Source organism: Musca autumnalis, unplaced genomic scaffold, assembly GCF_047663935.1.
Source record: "Musca autumnalis isolate F117 unplaced genomic scaffold, ASM4766393v1 scaffold_3, whole genome shotgun sequence".
In the NCBI taxonomy this organism is placed as follows: Eukaryota; Metazoa; Arthropoda; class Insecta; order Diptera; family Muscidae; genus Musca; species Musca autumnalis.
Window position 1 is genome coordinate 36,232,671 of NW_027411866.1, and position 20,947 is coordinate 36,253,617.

At 33.9% G+C, this 20,947-nt stretch overlaps 1 protein-coding gene and 1 long non-coding RNA gene across 5 annotated transcripts in view; one reads left to right on the plus strand and one right to left on the minus strand.

Annotated features, from left to right (window-relative positions):
• LOC141396590 (uncharacterized) overlaps positions 1 to 20,947 on the minus strand; it is a 76,803-nt gene that overhangs the window by 45,993 nt on the left and 9,863 nt on the right. The window lies entirely within an intron of this gene.
• Positions 1,086 to 5,810, plus strand: LOC141396592 (uncharacterized). Its single transcript, XR_012411195.1, has 2 exons — positions 1,086 to 1,398; positions 4,731 to 5,810. It is a non-coding gene; the product is annotated as an uncharacterized lncRNA (long non-coding RNA).

Sequence of the window (20,947 nt, forward strand, 5' to 3'; positions counted from 1 at the left end):
CTATACCTAAATGATGGAATAAATTAAAAATGTATTTGCTTATTTTTAAATCTTTCTTCATTATATGTTCTGTTCCTTTACTTTTGAAAGTGGTAAAACCGGCAAAAGTAGCAAAAGTTGTAATCTGGTTCTATATGAATTGCATGGTGTCTGAAGTAAAGGAACGCTTTTCGAGTAAAAAGTTGTAAAATTTGAAGATTCTTGCACGTAAAGGAACAGAGCTATAGTAATCCCCATCAATTGTATCACATTTGCATATAAAATATGGAATTAATAACGATTTTATTCATTTTTGAAGTTTGTACGAATATGAACTTTGCATACTGTACATACCGCTAAAAACTCTTTGTTAAGAAGAAATGTAGTTGAAACGTTAACATTTAAAAATCTTAAGGCCTGCGTACATAAGCTGCCTTGCCTGCTTACCTTGCTTACTTCTGATAAAATAGTAAAAAAGAAAAGGGCAACCCAGTTCGAAATTTCCTCGGCCTTCTTTATTCTTTTATTTTTATTATGTCAAAAATGAAGCAGGAAAGCAAGGCAATCAGGCAAGGCAACTTCGCCTGGTTGCCTTGCTTTCCTGTTTCATTTCTGACATAACAAAAATAAAAGAATAAAGAAGAAGAGGCCAAACTAGTTCGAAATTGGCGCGGCCTTCTTTATTCTTTTATTTAATGTTATGTCCGAAATGATGCAGGAAAGCAAGGCAACCAGGCGAGGCAGCTTATGTACTCAGGCCTTAACTCATTCGCAGTTCGTTCATACAAACGACCGGTGTCCACTGAACTATAGTGTGAACTAGGTCGTTCAAACGAACTAGATTTTAACAACTCTACTAAATTAAAATCAAATTTCAAAGTCTACCTAAAGCGGGTACACACCATCATTCAAAACTTACAGTCAACGTACTTTTATGAAAATTTTCTGGCAGATAAAAACGTATGTTTAGCTAAAAATGATTGAAATACAATATATAAAGTATTATTTAGAGATTAGGAAAGAAATTATTATTCGATGACTGTCAGTTTTGTTGGTCAATGTGTGCCATGATAAACGAATACTTGCCGATCAGAAGGGTGGGAATATTAGCGAACAAGTCTCTCGTGAACATTGGGGAAGTTCCCTAAATTACGAAAAAATATACAATTATACAAAACAAACTATGTCGTATCAGTTGAGAACATTCTTTTGACGTAGTGAATACATTGGACGGTGAAATAAACGATTCATTTATCAATGTACATATACTGAGTGAAAAACTGTACTTTTTTATTAAAACAACAAAAAGAAAAATTGTCTACTCATTTGCCAAACACACAGCATTGATTACCTTAAATATGAAAGCCAATAAAGATTTAAAACTTAGACGAGAATCGTTGGCTATATGTCGACTAAATGGTATGTAACAGAATGTGTAAAGATATGTATTTGTATTTAAATAAACTGAATATTGGCGGGGCCTACCTACATCAGTTTTATAATCTCATCATGATGCAATTAATAAGGTGAACCAGTAAATACAACAACAAGACTATTTTGATTAGAAGTATTTCAAGCAGTCAACACTTTTGTTTACGTGTTCATCCGATTAAATCACAATAACCAAGGCACATTTAAATACGGTAGATGCATGAATTACAACAGCTAACAAATTTACAAAAACAACATTGTTGTTATTGAAAATTAAATGTCAACGAAATAATTTGAATAATAGGGTCGTTGTTAAAATTTTCTCAGAAAAAACATAAATACATTTTGAAAATCCTCTAAAATAGAACAAATTTGAATCAAAATGTAAATATGCATATAGGTCATTTATAAATATATATAGGTCATTTTTATTACACTTTTAGGATAAAAAAGTATTTTATGGTAGCAAATTTCGAAGTTTAAAATTTCATGGGTAGACCCTATTACATTTTGAAAATCAAATTTACAAAAAAGTAAAAATTGTCACTTCTACCTTATATAAATGAGCCTTGACAATAACAATGAATGGTTGAAATCAGTACGATTCTCTAACACATTTTTTGAGTTACCGACAAAAATCGATAACATTAAAACGGAAAATTATGAAAGAAAAGTTCAAATAAAAGTTGATAACGCCGTTGCTATCGGTAGAAATATACGACTAATTTTTATTGGTCACTAAATTACAGAATAATATCGTTAGTTACCGAAACAATTTTTTTTTACCGATTTCTATCGGTAACTCCAAAAAAGTGTACGAGAATCGCGCTACAGGCCTCGGTACCAAGATCTATTTACAGGTCACGTAACTAGCACAACAACAACTTTATTTTGATCGAAATTTCTTCAAGCTGTCAAAATGTTTTATTACTTTTTAATATAATTTATTCACAATAACAAGAAAATTACAGGTTGAAACCAAGCTTATAATTGCATCATGCCTCGGTACATAAGAAGCCTCAAGGCCTGGGTACATAAGCAGCCTCGCCTGCTTGCCTTGCTTCATTTCTGACATAATAAAAATAAAATGCTTTGCTTCTGTTTAAACTACGTTAAAACTTATAAATATTATCAATTATATGTAACATACCGCCTGTTCCTTTACTTTTGAAAGTGGTAAAATGGGCAAAAGTAGGAAAAGTTGTAAACTGCTCTCATATGAATTGTATGGTGTCTGAAGTAAAGGAACGCTTTTCGAGTAAAAAGTAGTAAAACTTGAAGATTCTTGCACGTAAAGGAACAGAGCTATGACTTCCAGCTCTGTAATCATCTTGTAAATTTGGCATCATTGTGTACTTATTTCTTTATTCCTTTTTCTCCTTGTCACTTTTATATAAACGTCAAATGTAAATTAATAAAATTCGGACTCTTTTATCCACGGCCACCGAAGGAACCACAACTCAGCTCTAAGGGAAGTAATAAAACACTAATACAAAACTTACTTGGTATTTCTTTTTGTTCAACCCCGCTAAGGTAATCATTAGCCACACTTCGACGGCTTTTGTAGTGATTCTCCTATCTCTGGAAATTGCGTGCCTACTCTTTTCTCTACCAGGTTTTAAAGTTTTCAAACAGTACCAGAAAGTACCCTGCAACTTTCTTCAGCTTCATTTCTGATAAAATGCTTGAGGCGTGAAGTGTGTCTCAGAACATAACATCGATAACTTCGCAAATAATAAGTACTTGCAAAAACTTTCTCTAAACTCGATCTCTTGTACCGAACAACTTTGTTATCGAACAGCATTTTGTAAAAGTTTGATATCACACTTATTTTTACAAAACTGTCAAAAATTTGTTACCCCTACTGACTGTGAAAAAGTGATGGACAGCTGAGAAACAACCGACAAATATATGTACATATGTGTTAGTTAACCAGGGTTGTATTTTAAGACAAATTATCTTGTGTAAACGCCCGGAGTGCCACCGTGGTGTAATGGTATGCACGCCCGCCTTGCACGCAGAAGGTCAGTGGTTCGATTCCCCGACCAGGCAACATCTAACATTTTTCAACGGTGGCAAAATACCCCTCAGTAATGTTGGCGACATTTCCTGAGTATTTCAGCCTTGAAAAACTTCTCCACAAGTAGTCTCTTAAGACACGCCGTTCGGACTCGGCGATAAACAGTAGGTCCCATATCATTGAGCTAATATGAATCGGGGTGCACTCATTGATATGAGAGAAGTCTCCCTTGTCCCGTATGGGATGTTGTGGAACAATGTTTTTTTAACGCCTAGTAAGCAAAAGAGTCAAAACACATTCAGCGAAATAAAAACATTCCATATCTACCCACGCATGCAATGTGGAGACGTAATTTTGTTACAATTTTGCTAGTGTGGACGCACAAAGTAAATGGCGTAAGGAAAATCCCCAATATTGCACATATTAGCGACTACATAATGATGGAAAATTTCATGTCATATGACATTTACATATAGTGTATACTAACGCTTAAGGCCTGCGTTCATAAGCTGACTTGCCTGCTTACCTTGCTTACTTCTGATAAAAGAATAAAAAAGGAAAGGGCAACCCATTTCGAAATTTCCTCGGCCTTCTTTATTCTTTTATTTTTATTATGTCAAAAATGAAGCAGGAAAGCCAAGCAATCAGGCAGAGCGGCTTATGTACGCAGGCCTTAATTCTTCTTTTATCAGAAGTAAGCAAGGTAAGCAGGCAAGGCAGCTTATGTACGCAGCCCTTTAATGTTTCTACTTTGAAAGTTATTTCTGATAAAAGAATAAAGGCCTGGGTACATAAGCTGCCTCGCCTGTTTGCTTCTGATAAAAGAATAAAGAAGGCGGAGTCAATTTTCACACTAGGGTTACCCTTTTCTTTTTTATTCTTTTATCAGAAGCAAGCAGGCGAGGCAGCTTATGTACCCATTTTACCAGTAGTGGGATTCTCCAACGCATTTTTTTGTTATCGACAAAAATCAATAAAATTAAAATGCTTATAATTTCGGTAATTAACGATATTATTCGGTAAGTTAGCGACCAATAAAAAGTATTCGCAAAGTTCTACCGATAGCAATAGTGATGTCAACTTTTATTTGAACTTTTCATTCATAATTTTACGTTTTAATTTAACCGATTTTTGTCGCTAACCAAAAAATTCCCTAGAGAATTCCACAACAGAACTATAAGCGAATAAAGCGAAGCAAAACTTTATTCTATTTTTCCCGTCTCATAGAAAAATCATTTAATTCTGGTTTTACTAAACTGATCTTTTTTATCACATTTTCCTTCTTCTTCTCTTCTTACAGATATAAAAAAATACATTTACATAAATTATCATGAAATGCTGGAGGACGATCCTGATTTATTTTCTAGGTATTTTCACTTTATACACGATAAAAGTTCCGTAATTAAAGCCATAAACAAATATCAAGAAAATCTATTACATATTGCATGCAAAAGAGATCAGACATGCCATTTAATAAGATCTTTAATAACATGCGGTTGTAATGTCATTAAACAAGATATTAATGGTCGTACACCGCTACACGTGGCTCTAAAGTTAAAACAATATTTATGTATTAAAGAATTTCTAAAAATGTTGCAGAGTGATACGATACTGCTACCCAACTATATAATGGAAAATCTTCGAAAACTTTTAACAATATATAATCGTGCAGGCTACACAATCATTCATGAAGCTGTCATACAAAATGAACCCGACATTTTAAGGGACTTATTGAGTATATGTCAAAAATTGCATATTAATGTTTTGGATTATGAAGTGCTGGGTAGTGGAGATTCCATCTTACATCTGGCCATTAAACAGAAGAGTTCAAAAGAAATCGAAAGTGTTATCATTGATTTTATACCGAAGATCTTGAATGTATGTAATTATGGTGGTATGTTGCCAAAGCAATGTGACTCTAGCCAAACAAACATCTGTTGAATAAATGATAATTATGCCTAAGTCGAAGGTCACACTAGCGCTGTTTCAACATGGCGACTTCGAGTTTATAGGCGAGGGTTATGAGGTAGTGAAACCGCTGTACTCGCTAGTGTGACCAAGGACTAATGTAAACCTAGCTGATACAATTAAGAGACATTTTCGTGGCTTAACACAAAAAAAGAAAAAAAGGTATAATATTATTCCGAAAACACAATCAATGTTTCAGTAAAATTTTGCATAATTTCGGATAAAAGAATAAAAGACAAAGGCCAACAAAGTTGGAATTTTTCTTTATTCTTTTACCAGAAATGACGCAAAACTTTACACAAACGTTTATTGTGTTTCGGCTTAAGTCAATCATAATGAATTGATTGAATTAACTGAATCAAAAAAAAAATAAATAAATAAAAATACAAATATTTTGTATTCCCGTATACAATAACCGTTTTTTATTTCATATTTAGACTTGATCTTTGCCTTAAAAGCCTAGGTACATAGGCTACCTCGCCTGCTTGCATTCCTTCTGAAAAAAGAATAAAAAAGGAAAGGGCAACCTAGTTCGAAAATTGGCTCGGCTTTCTTTATTCTTTTATCAGAAGCAAATTAAAGACATAATAAAAGTAAAAGGCAGTAAAGGTGTGAACATAATGAAATACGCCGCTTTTCCACGCTCAGTTTCATGTAAAAGACTAAAGGCCAAGTACTACCTAATTCAAATGAATTAGGCTGCATTTGAATTAGGTAGTACTTGGCCTTTAATTTTTTACATGAAACTGAGCGTGAAAAAGCGGCGTATTTTAATCTGTTCACACCTTTAAAGGCAAGGCAGCTTATGTACCCAGGCCTTTAAAGTTCTAATAGAAACTTTGTTTAATGCAACGGCCTTTTAATGCTAAGTTTACATTTACGAAATCCACTCGATTTCAACTGTCAATTCCATAGCTCAAACGTCAAATGAAATCTCATCTGAAATCCATTGGATTTCATTTGACGTTTAACCTATGGATTTGACAGTTGAAATTGAGTGGATTTCGTAAATGTAAACCAAGCATAAGTCGCATTTGCATCAAACAGGTTTAAATATCAATGTGTCATTTAAGTTGTCAATTCTGTCAAATAAATTACGTATTTGACTCGATTTAGGTGCAAGTGTAACATAGTAAGTACAATGTTGGTATTCATGGTAGAACAATATAAGGGGGATCAGCATCACCAAGTTCCCTTGTCACATGTGTGTGTAGTGTTTGTGTTGTATTTGTGTTTGTTTCTCATCCCCCCTTTAATTGTGCATCCCCGTGTGCTTGGTGGTAGGGTTGGAACCGGCCCTGGGAAGAGTTCCACGAGCTATGCTGGCCACCACCAGAGCAGATACTAGGCGGTATGTAACAATATGGTCCCAGCTGACTGAACTGGTCTGTAACGTTAGTGTCAAATTTCATATGACATTTAATATATTTATTTCTATTTTCGATGCACATTAGGGATATATAGGTTTTGAGGAAAAAATATATCATTCCGAAAAAAACGTATTTCCAATAAAGACATCTTCATATCAATGGCATGTAACCTCCTCCAAGTCCGAACGACGTGCCGCACACTAACACACCGCTTATAGAGGCGGTAAAACATTTGTTAATATGTGTGATATTTTTTTGAATTTCAAAAAATAAAGCCCTAATAAACAAGCGCTTCTTTGATTTTAAAAACAAAAGATTTTCAATGAATTTCCAGCTATACCAAACATTTTTGCATGAATTCTATTATCAGTGAGAAATTATGCATTTAGGGAAATGATATGGAAACAATCAAATTGAAAATGTAACGAATTTTCATTCATGTTTTCCAACATATTCAATCAAATGAGAAAAATTATTAGTTTTTTTTAAATTCCAATAATTTATAGACATTTCCTTATTTTGTTTACATATACAGGTGACACTAACATTACAAACAAAAACAAAATTCTATGTGGTTGTTGTTGCGTTGTATTTGTTGTAGTATTTACTTTACCTTATTTGTTCTAGCATGGTTGGCATTATAAAGTGTCGTAAAACGGCGGCTTGGTTGGTTTATTTTATTTTTGTGAGGAAATTGTATGAAAACGTAAACAAACATTAGGGCAGCAATTTTTCTCGTTCCTTTTTAAACTTAACTCTTGCGTTTATAAATGCCAATTCTGTTGCGACAAGTTTTTTTTCAAAACAATGAAAATAATGTCAAATACGAAAAATATAAAAGGAATTTCCGTTTACTCAATAATTTGTAAAAATTTTTACAAGTCCAGTCAGTACCTTCTTGTAAACGGCCAAAGTCTTTTGCATTTTACTGGAGAGTAAACGAACAACATCCAGTAACAATTGGTACAAATTTTGAGTAAACGAACACACATATAGTAACATGGTTGCCGACTGCTGATTAGCTTGTAGGCCGACTTTGACATTTGTTCCAGGTTTTTTGACATTTTTCCGTTCGCAGAGTTTTTGAACAAACTGGCATGTGTATCTCATTTTTCACAGTTCGCTCTTTTACTACTTCTACTACTGAAAAAGTACGGGAACACACATATTAATTAATTATTAATTATTAATTATTATTATTATTATTATTATTATTATTATTACTATTATTACTATTATTATTATTATCTTTATTATTATTATTATTATTATTATTATTTTTTATTGATAAACAAAATGTTTGTTCTAGATCTGCAGGAATCTACTAATTTTTACTATTTTCACGATATTATCAGTTTTGACTGTCTGCTTTGCTCAAATAGTTGGTTGCTTCTAAAGCGGTGTACACACGATCAGTTTTGACTGTTGATTTTTCACAAATATCGATAAATGTCAAACTGTACAGGTACACACGATCAGTTTTGACTGTCAGTTTTGCTCAAATAATCAGTTGCTTGCCAGTGTGGCCGTTTATTTATGTCAGTCATCAGTCAACCACAAAATATTGTGTGGTTGCTGGACTGTCAAAACTGATTGATTTTATGTATCGATTATTGATTCGGTTTTAGGTGAAAACATTTTTATCGAAGAAATGATCAATAGATAACTCTTCTATCAAACAGACTTTTATTAGAAAACTGTTATCGAATGGATTTTATATATAAAACTGTGTTATGGAACATATTTTGTATATAAAAGTCTGTTATCGAACAATTTTTTGTATAGAAAACTGTGCTATCGAAAAAAATTCAATTGAAATTCTGTTATCGAACATACTATCATTAGAAAATTGTTATCGAACAGATTTTCTATATAAAGCTGTGTTAAGCGAGGTACACACGATCAGTTTTGACTGTCAGTTTTGCTCAAATAATTGATTGTTTGCCAGTGTGGCCAATGGCCATTCGTTTTTGTCAGTCATCAGGCACAACATATTTTGATGTTGCTGGACAGTTTGACAGTTATCGATATTTTCGAAAAATCGACAGTCAAAACTCATCGTGTGTACCCCGCTTTAGAGAAAATTTTTCCATGAAAATGTGTTATCGAACAGGTTTTTATATTGAAAGTTGCATTATCGAACGAACTTATTTAAGTACAGTACACATTGTCAGTTTTGAATGACGATTTTTTGCAATTATCGATAACTGTCCAACCGTCCAGCAATCACACCATTATTCAAAACCGAAAGTCAGCGACTAATTTTGAAGTAATAGGAATTCAGGAAAAAGCAGGCTCTATTGATTGTTTTCATTTAAACCTACCTCTTTACTTATACCATGATTTTTAAGTATAGTACACATTGACAAGCAAAACTGACAGTCATCGAGGTCTATTTCGTGAATATCAAAGCCTAACTGAAAAATTTCTTTTGTAATATCTAAATAATACCGTATATATTGTATTTAAAAGGAAAATTGTCCTAAAAGTACGTTGGCTGTCATTTTTGATTGATAGTGTGTACTCCCCTTTACTATTTTTTTCGATATCATAACGGATAATTTGTTATCGCAGTAAAAAAATTGTAGATTCTAACAGGTTCTGGAACAGAATTGCAACTTAAATTCACTGGATTTGTTCAATCCAGCATAGTCTAAACGTACTGTAAAGTGGATTGAATAATGAAAGAATTTTATATAGCTATGATATGTCTTTAAGCCTGGGTACATAAGCTGCCTCGCCTGGTTGATTTGCTTTCCTGCTTCATTTCTGACATAATAAAAATGAAACAATAAAGAAGGTCGAGCAAATTTCGAACTGGGTTGCCCTTTTCTTTTTTATTCTTTTATCAGAAGCAAGCAAGGTAAGCAGGCAAGGCAGCTTAGGCCTTCATTCTTGTTTCTATGAAAGAACTATAGTCAGTGGTTATGACAGACGATTATAGTACGGTTACCTTAGAGTTTTTTTGCCGGGTTAATCCACTTCATGAGGATTTATTTGACGTTTACGCAATGGAATTGACATTTGGGCTAATCCGGTTAAGTGTAACCGGGGTATTACATTCATATGTGTTTCTTCGACAAATTGAAAAAATCTTTGTTATGATAAGTTTACATTTACGAAATCCACTCGATTTCAACTGTCAATTCCATTGCTCAAACGTCAAATGAAATCCAATGGATTTAAGATAAGATTTCATAAGACAATTACCTGGAAGTTAATAGAGTTTGTTTAGTTAAAAATGTTTGAAATACAATATGTAAAGTTTTATTTATCCACTCGATTTCAACTGTCAAATCCATATGTTAAACGTCAAGTGAAATCAAGATGAGATTTCATTTGACGTTTGACACCCCGGTTACACTATTGAAGGTTAACCCACTGGGTTTAATAGATCCAGTGGGTTAATCTTTGCTGGTTACACTTAGCTTTTCGAGGATATAAACTGTCAGCTGATGTTTGTTTACATATACATACAAAATAACTAATAAAGTCGTGTTTTACACTTTTACAATTTCTCGTATGAGATATCGTCCCCTCTTTGCTCATATTGGTATATTTTACACACAGGGATACATTTTTTATCATGGTATCAAGCGTACTTTCTGTTAAAAAAAGTGTCTAATGTAAAAAAATAAATAATTTAATGATTTTCAAATAACTTTAGATTTAATCTCATGCGACCAATCGTAAACCTGTAAAACACGACAAACTCTGTTGCAAAAACAGTTGCAACTTTTGGTACTTTTTGAGTAGAGTTGGATTTTTTTCCACAAATACCGAATACAACACTGTACTTTTGGTGGATTTGTGCCGGATTTAAAATAAACCCAGTCGTGAGAGGATTTAATTTTTGTATGGCAAATCTGGTCAGATTTGACCAGATTAAGCAATAAATCCTCATGAAGTGGGTTAACCCGGCAAAAAACTGTAGTGTAACCATGGCATGACTATGGAATTGACAGTTGAAATCGAGTGGATTTCGTAAATGTAAACCAAGCATAAGAAAGACATTTTTATCTAGACTTTGATATTAACGAAACAGACCTCGACGATTGAGAGTTTTGTTGGTCAGTGTGTTGCTTTACACAAATATGTTTTTTGCAACGATTATTCATTCGGTTTTGGGTGAAAAGATTTTTATAGAAGAAATTGTCTATATAAAACTCTCTTATAGGACAAACTTTCATTAAAAAGCTGTTATCGAACAGATTTCTATGTAAAACTGTGTTATCGAACAGATTTTTCTATACAAAACTGTGCTATCGAACCTATTTTCCATCGAAAACTGTGCTATCGAACAAAGTTTCTATTGAAAATTCTGTTATCGTACAGACTCTTATTACAAAACTTTTATCGAACAGATTTTCTATATAAAACTTTGTTGTCAAATAGATTTCCTTTAGAAAACTAATTGCGAATAAATTTTGTTAGAATTTATTATTTATTCCTCATTCTGGCATATGTGACTTTCCTTTTAAAATATTCATATACACTCCATGTCGATGAATGGCACTTGAAGTGATTCTTTGAAATTCATACATACATTTGTCTGAATGAAAGTTCAAATATTTATTTATGTGGCATGAAGCTGTCTATCTGTATGTGAGCATAACAATATGAAAATGTAAATATTTTATTCTTGGTAACAAATATGTATGGGTGTGTGGATGCAGGAGAAGACCATATTATATCGTACTCTGTGACATTTTGTTGTATGTAAATATTTACATAACTTAAAAATACTTATGTAAATATGTATATGGAAGGAAACATGAAGATTGTTATTTTTTTCTGTTAGAATTTGAGACATTATTAAAAACACTTGGAGTTACCGAAGAGTTCATGTTAAGTTTCATAGATAATTGAATTTTGAAGTACTGACAAAACAAAATTGCAATTATTTCTAATAAAAATTTATGAGTATTTTTTAATATATTAAAATCTTTAATATACAGATTAATATAATTTGACTCTTGTCTGTTGGAATGTGGAAGTCGTATATTTCTCTCTTATGTAAGGGTTTTTATTTAACGGACCCATATTAAAGATGAAGAGCTGTTAAAACGGCTTTTATGGGTACTTAGCACGATATGTTTTTTACATATTGGTTGTCACTTTTTATATGCAAAATGTATACGCAAAGTGACAAAATATATGTAAAATAACATATCGTGTAAAGTACGCATTAGACTATACACATATATGATGATTAAATAGATAATAGCTCCTTAAGACTAGCCATAAATCCTCGACTGGATTTAATAAATCCAGTACAAATCTCATTGCATTTAGATATACATTTTGCAGGATTTAAATGAGAGTCAGCTGATTATTGTTCATAGCACAATTACCAAGGTAGATGCATTAGACCATCTGATCGAATTTGAAAACGTCAAAAGAATTTTTTGTAAATTGAATTCGTCTCAAAAAACATACGTCCAATTACAAATTTATTGTTTAATACTGTAAATGTTAGCACATTATGCTACTAATGCTAACTAGAGAGCAAATAAAGATTTATTTAAATCGCAGATTGCCCATCTAAAATAAATAAACGAATTATTTTATCGTTTAGACATCGTAAATACTACTCTTGGTTGCAACTTTAACTTCGTTCCAGAACTAAAAAGTTTTTACACATTTAACACATATTGAAAATTTTTTCCCGAAATGCGTTCCCGTACACCAAAAAAGTTGTAAAATGTTCACTTCTCTTTGAACAAAAATGGCGCTGAATGACTCTCTCTTTAGAAACTTTTTACACGACAAATTTGAGCGAGCAAAAATGTGCAACAAGTTTGCCGGCTTCCGATTGGCTAACACGCCGACTTTGACATTTGTTCCAGTTTTTTTTTTTGACGTTTCTGTCATTTTTCCGTTCCCGTACATTTTGGAAAAATGTGTGTGTTGGACTCATTTTCAATAGATTGTTCTTTTGACACTTTTATCATTAAAACAGTACTGGAACGAAGCTTTTGTACATCAAAACAAATTTAATTTTTCCGCCTTGTTTACAAATTTTTTACATTTTAAATTATTTTTAGTGCAGCAATTCACCTATGCATCTACCTTGTTTCTTGTGCAAGCTTGCAACTTTTTGTATTTTTTAGCAACATGTTGCAAAAAACAGAGTTGTATACGAGGATTTATGCCAGATTTAAAACAAATCCACTCAATACGAGGATATATTTTTGTATGGGAAATCTGGTAGATTTTGGGTGGATTTAGCAAATAAAACCTGATAATGTGCTAAATCCGGCTAATGAAGTCATATCTAAATGGGCTATAATACCCCTTTTGCACATAACCGGATTTAATAAACTCACTGGGTTTCAAATGTCAATTCCATAGCACAAACGTCAAAAATCTTCATAAATAAGGTTAACCAGCCAAAAAGCGTTAATGCAAACGCTGTTGTATCTCGATTTATTTGACATAAACATATTTGGCCTCTTCCAGAACTGCAAGAATCTAATAATTTTTACTAGTTCGATATCATAACGGATAATTTGTTATCGCAGTAAAAAAAAATATATCATACGGATAATTTGTTATCGCAGTAAAAAAATTTTAGATTCTAACAGGTTCTGGAACAGAATTACAACTTAAATCCACTGGATTTATTCAATCCAGCATAGTCTAAACGTACTGTAAAGTGGATTAAATAATGAAAGAAATTTTATAAAGCTATAGCTTCGTTCCCGTACTTTTTAATAGTAAAACTCGTAAAAGAGAGAACTGTAAAAAAAATTTTCTCACATAAAAGTTTTTTGAAATAGGTCGGGAACGGAAAAATGGAAAATACGTCAAAAAAACTGGAACAAATGTCAAAGTCAGCGTATAAGCCAATCAGACGCCGGCAACCTCTTTACTATTTTTGCACGCTCAAATTCTTCGAGTAAAAAGTTTTTAAAGAGAGCGTCATTCAGAGCCATTTTTGTTTAAAGAGAAGTGAACATTTTACAACTTTTTTGTGTACGGGAACGCTTTTTCGAGTATAATGTGTAAAAGTGGTAAAAATTGTAAAAACTTTTTAGTTCTGGAACAAAGCTTAAATTTTTATTCTTGTTTCTATGAAATAATTATAGTCAGTGGTTATGATAGACGATTATAGTACGGTTACATTAGAGTTTTTTGTCGGGTTAATCCATTTCATGAGGATTTATTTGACGTTTACGCAATGGAATTGACATATGAGCTAATCCGGTTAAGTGTAACCGGGGTATTACATTCATATGTGTGTCTTCGACCAATTAAAAAAAAATCGTTGTTATGCTAAGTTTACATTCACGAAATCCACACGATTTCAACTGTCAATTCCATCCATTGCTCAAACGTCAAATGAAATCCAATGGATTTCAGATAAGATTTCATTTGACGTTTAAGCAATGGAATTGACAGTTGAAATTGAATGTAAACCTAGCATTAGTTCCTAGTCCCTTAAACATTATTCAAACATTTATGATCCTTGCAGTGTTTGCCAAGGTTTCTATTACCTACTACATGGCGTTGTTGACTTTTATGTTTATTTTGTAATATAACGGTACATTAGATTTGATGAGATCTTTCAATGTTTATTGTTCCCCAACGAAAAAGATGTCGAACATTCACAAGTTCAGACCACGGAGAAGAGATAAATACTTTTGCTTACAAAATGATTAGTAACAATGTATTTATGTACATGTAAATATTCGTTATTGTCCTAGGATATTGGTTACAAGAATCCATTAGATGCACATACAACAAGCACACGCATGTTTGTGGCCTGACCATTATATACTAAACCACAACAATGGACTATTGTTTTTTTTTCACATGAAACCAAAGCACCAAAAGAAAACGCATTATTTAAAACATTAACAAACACGAGTACCTGTAATGTTATAACATTTTCATTGTTCTAGCACGTTCAACTTATTTTATGTTAGAAACGTGTTGTCCATACATAAAATTATATATTAAAATCCAAGGGAAATTACATTTCGTTTTTTTACATCACATAATCATTAAATATGTAATTGAATATTGTACAAAAAAAATGTATATTAAAAATTTGCAAATTGTTCCCTGTTTGTTATTATATAATGAGGTATTAATCGCATTTTGGAGTGAATCGAAATATGTAATGAGATCATGTAATACTATTAAACATAATTTTAAAAATTTTAAAGGTTAAGGCCTGGGTACATAGCCCTGCGTTTACACATGACAGGACAGTTGAGTTCATATATTGATTGTCAAAAACTCAAAACTTGCCTGTGTGACGTAGGCGTCCAGACAACTGTAAAAACAGTCGTAAAATTATGAATGAAAATCATCGATGTCTTTTTGGTTTTCCGTTCACATATGTATATTGTTTTTGTACAAACAGCTGGAAGACAGCGGACAACTGTAGGTATGTGTTAGTAAATCAGAGTTGTATTTGAAGAAAAACTGTCTGGTGTAACGCCTAGTAAGCTGCCTCGCCTGCTTGCCTTGCTTTCCTGATTCAATTTCGTGACATAAATAATAAAAGAAGGCCAATTTCGAAGTAGGTTGCCCTTTTCTTCTTTACTCTTTTATTTTTGTTATGTCAGAAAGGAAGTAGGGAATCAAGGCATGCAGGCGAGGCATCTTATGTACCCAGGCCTTTATATTGGAATTTTTTGCCGTGTCTTTTATGCGGATTTATTTGACCTATATGTAATGGAATTGACAATTTAAATCCACTCTATTTACTAAATCTAATACAATATAAACGTATTGTTATGGAATTAGGTTTAACTAATCTCCGTGCAGACGTCGTTTTATTCCACCAGTACGATTTGTACCAAATAAAACAGGGTTCGTTTCAGATTACGTTTCTACAATGCTTTATTTACTTTATTACACTTATTCGGAACCGACTTTAATTACTAAGCACACAGCTTGTCTCTAGTTAGCACGCAGCTTCTTCTTTAACCGATCTGTTCAGTTCAACGCTTCAAACACAACTAACTCGCCGTTGCTGATTCCACCTGTATTTATCCCAAAAACCCCTTTTCTAGAGTTATCCAGAACATCTGGTAACACCCCGAATCTGTGCAACGAACACATATGGTCTGTTCCTTTACTGGTAACAGTGGCAAAAAATGGTAAAAGTGGTGAACTGCTCTCATATAAATTGTATTTATTCTAAAGGGGAGTACACACCATCAGTCAAAACTGACAGTCAATGAACTTTTGCTACAATTTTCTGGCAAATAAAAACTTTTGTTTAGGTAATAATGTTTGATATACAATATGTAAAGTCTTATTTAGAGATTTGGAAAGTAATTATTCAGCTAGACTTTGACATGAACAAAATGGACCTCGATGACTGTCAGTTTTGTTGGCCGGTGTGTACTATGCTTAAAGTAAAGGCACGCTTTGCAGGTTAAAAATAGTAAGAAATGGTAACCTCAGGCAGGTAAAGGAACAGAGCAATAGACGCACATTCGCACTAAGCGAACAACCATACTCACATACAAGGACGAAGATCAATACAAGTGGACAAGCAGACTACTGACGTAATTACAACAACAAACAAATGCAAGAAATACAAAAGTAGCAAACTAAACGATAATTACATGATTATGGCAAAACAAACAAAATCACATTAATAAAAGGTAAAGTAAGAACTAGAATGATGAAGAGAATTCTACATGGTAGTTGTTGTTGCTTAAATAAAGTAACTGCGTAATAAAAACTTTACGTTACAATTCAAATTTTTAAATTAACGGAAGTTTAACTAAATTAACTTAAACCTATCAGTTACATTCGTAACAGTGTACTAAAGCTGAAAACACATCCAACGTTTCAGTAAAGTTGGGCCTCATTTCTGATAAAAGAATAAACAGCAATTGATTGAGTTTTTCTTTATTCTTTTATCAGAAATGACGCCAAACTTTACTGAAACGTTGAATGTGTTTTCGGTTTAACATATGTTCATATGTAAGGGATATTTAAGTGTTCTATGTCAAAGGTCACACTAGAGTGATTTCAATGAAATAATTTCATGAATTTAGGCTTTCTTAGATCGAGTTCATCACTACAGCAGTTTCACAAAATTACTTTAATATGGAACTCGATCTAAGAAAGCCTAATTTCATGAAATTATTTCATTAAAAACCCTCTTGTGGGGACAGGGACATGTCGAAGATCAAATTTTCGGCTAAGAAAAGATCTCCAATTCTCTCTATTTCCCAGCAAAATTTGACGGAAGGGGTTCTTTGCGATGACGTGATTTCATGTCATCTTTTGCATTGGTTCAAAGGAAGTCGTGAAAGATCCGATCTTTTCATTAGGATTTGAACCAATGCAAAGGAAGTCGTGAAAGATCCGATCTTTTCATCAGCATTTGTACCCATTCCATCGATCCAATAGAGATGATGTTTGTGTTTTTATTTACACACCTGTTTATTTTCATTTTGGTATGTTCCAGTACTGCAAAAATCTACTAATTTTTCCTATTTTTTCCGATAACATAAAGGAAAATTGTTATCGTAGTAAAAATAAGTAGATTCTTGCAGTTTCTGGAACAGACCAAAGTTGTTAGAACTGTCGTCGTGATGTTGTCTTACATTTCCTGCATATCAAACAACTAAAACTTCTAAACAATTGGTATTATATGAAGTCCCAACCATCGAGCTAAAAATAGAATCGGACTGCACACATTGCTATATTAAAAGTTCCCTTCTCTGTTCTAAATCTGACATAGAATGAAATCAATCAAATCTCGCTTCTTGGAATTTGAAAAAAAAAAGTCCGAAACGAAAAGGAACAAGAATCTGAAAATAAAGAAGAAACTACTTTTGGAATGAAACATTAAAAAAAAAATTAATTAAGCATAAATGGTATTTTCCATAAAAAGTCTCTCCTCCCCGTTCGTTACATTTTGTTCTTAGAGATCCCTAAAGCAAGCCGGGTTGTAGATCTCTACATATTTCCGTCACTAAACAAAAGAGTATAAATTACCAAAATGTTGTTATAAAATAACAAAATTATAAAATAAAAGTAATTTACGAAATAAAAATACTTAAAGGAGTGCATTTGGAGTCCATGTTGAAATCTGAACTGGTGATGGGAAGATACTTGAAAAAACCTTTTCTAAGATGAAAGAATATCAGTTGCGGAGAACGGAGGAAGTAATCTTTTGCGTTGCAGCGGTGGTGATAACATTGCAATTTTGGATGTAAACTTTTGAAAAACTAAACTGATAAATTAATTGTAGCTATTTCATGAATTCGTTTGAATTAATAAAGAGTTTTGTTTTTCATGAAAACCATATTTCAATACAGCATTTCCATTTTCCAAACAAGACATGAAAATTTCATGCCAAAAGGTTGGTGAAAATGACATGCCAAAGCATTGGTTAAAATGACATGTCAAAGCATGGGTGAAAATGACGTTTCAAAGCATTGGTGAAAATGACATGTCAAATCATTGGTGGAAATGACATGCCAAAGCATTGGTGGAAATGACATGTCAACGCATTGGTTAAAATGACATGCTTAGGATCCAGAAAAGAACGTCATCTTTTGGGGTCCACGCTCATATAAAATTCATCGATGAAGATGCTAAAAAGATGACATGCTAGATCACTTGCACCCATGATTGAATGTCATCTTTGGCATCGAACATTTTGCTGGGTTTTGCTTCGCTCTGGATTACCGCGCCTTTTCATCTCTTCATCCACTTGTTTGCGCCATCTATTCCTTGGCCTACCAATTCTGCGTGCACCGCCAAACGGTTCGTATTTATGCGCCTCTTAGCGGGTTCATCTTCACCCAATCTTATGATATGGCCTAGCCAACGCAATCGCTGCATCTCGATACGTTTAACTATATTGATGTCGTTGTATAGCAGATACAGCTCGTGGTTCATGCGACGTCGATATTCACCGTCAACGCACATTGGTCCGTATATCATTCGAAGAATTTTTCTCTCAAACACACCAAAAACTGCCATGTCTGCTTGCGCAAGTACCCAGGCTTTATCAAAAATAACGCTCTAATTTTTGTTTTTATATGCCGTTTACATATAACCGGGTAACCCAGTTGGTCTGGGTTTGAAATGTCATTTCCATTGTGTATACTTCAAATAAATCCTCATAAAGGAGGTTAACCCTGCAAAAAACTATAATATAAACGCCGTATTAAACTTCTTACTTAAACCAAAGTAGCATCTGTTGGCCGATACAATTGTTCTTTTTATTTCACAACTGATGTCGTTTGTTGTGTTTACGGAGGTGCCGAGGTAGACGAAGTCTTTTACTACCTCAAAATTATAGGAACCAACATCCCCACATATGGTCCGAGGTCAATGGATGCATTGCGCGTCGACACCATCAACTTGGTCTTCTCACCGTTTACCGCCAGACCAACTTTAGCAGATTCTCCGAAGGCACACAAAAGGCTGTCTCCTTGCCTGAAACCTCTTTTGGTACAAAACTCTTCGGAGAGGTTCTTTCCTACTTTAACTGAGGATCTCGTGTCAGTTAAAGTCTTTTTACAAAGCCGGATGAGCTTTGCGGGGATACCAAATTCAGACATGGCTTGGAATACCTTTGAACGCAGCGGGCTGTCGAAGGCTGCTTTACAATCGACAAAAAGGTGGTAGGTGTCGATATGCATCTCTTGGGTCTTCTCCAGGATTTGCCGCAGTGTAAATATCTGGTCAATGGTGGACTTGCCAGGTATAAAGCGGCATTGGTATGGTCCAATTATCGTTCGAACAATATCCCTGACACGATCTTGTAGGCAATAGGGAGTAGACTTATGCCCCTATAGTTGGAGCATAAAGTCTTATCTACTTTCCTGTGGACGGGACACAGGTTGCTCAGGTTCCAATCGTCGGTACGTGTTTTTCCTCCCAGATGGAGCTAACTAGCTGATGCATACACCTTATCAGTGTGTCGCCTCCGGTTTTAAACAGCTCGGTTTATAGGCCATCAGCTACTGCTGCCTTATTATTTTTCAGCCGGTTTATTGCTTGGTTTACCTCTTCTTGGCCGGGTGGTATACATTCAATACCATCTTCTGGAATTGGATCTGCGGTATCTTCGTCGTCTTCGCTGCTATTGGATACCAACAGTTTTGAAAAATGTTCTTTCCATATCCTGAGTACACTATCTGTATCAGTTACCAAATTACCTTGCTGGTCTCTACAGGAGGATGTGCCTGTACCAAAGCCATCAGTTTGATGCTTGACTCTTTGGTAGAATTTTCGGACTTCATTCTGTCTCCTGTACACACTCCCGCTTTTCCATCTCTCTCTTTTTCCAGCGGAAAAGACGTTTCTCCTCTCTCCTTTTCTCCCGATACCTCTCTCGTGCGCTACGCATTGCTACTGATTGTAAAGTAGCCCTATATGCCGCATTTTTCTCTTCGGTAGCAGCAAGACACTCCTGGTCATACCATGGATTCTTTGGAGAAGGTCGCTGGTATACAAGTACTGATTTTGCGGCTGTTTGCATGGAGTGGACAATATTTTGCCATTGTCCTGATATGTTATCTGGACGAGGAGTGCTTTGATTAAGCAGTTGGGGCAGTTGAGTGGAATATGCTGTGGTCATCTGTTGTGATTGCAGCTTACCGATGTCCAACTTCCGTGTTGTGTCTGTTCGCACTTTGTTTGCTACGTTTTATCTGGTACGCACCTTGGCTGCAACAAGGTAATGGTCCGATTCTATGTTTGCACCTCAGAAAGATCGTACATCCAACAGGCTTGATGCATGTCTTCCAACGTGATCAATTTGATTTCTTGTTCTTTGATCTGGCGACAGCCAGGTGCCCTTATAATATCCAAAGTTTGAGTAAAGTTGGTCGTCATCTCCGATAAAAGAATTAAATAACAAGGGCAACATTGCTCGAATTTTTCTTTATTTTTTGAAATGACGTCTAACTTTACTCAAACTTTACTCACACGGTGAAAATTTCCCTAAAACTATTTCTTCAATTCTCTTTTGAACTTTCACAACCATCTACACGCAGAAAATTTCATGCGAATGTTTTGATTGTATTTTTTTTACTTTACATTGTCATTCTTTCTCTATTTTTTATTGGATATCAAAAATTCAATACAAACCTTTCAAAAAATATCAAATAACATTGGATTTCTACAAAAAATACATAATTATAAATAAATACGTGTGTATGTTACGAATAGTCAACAAAAC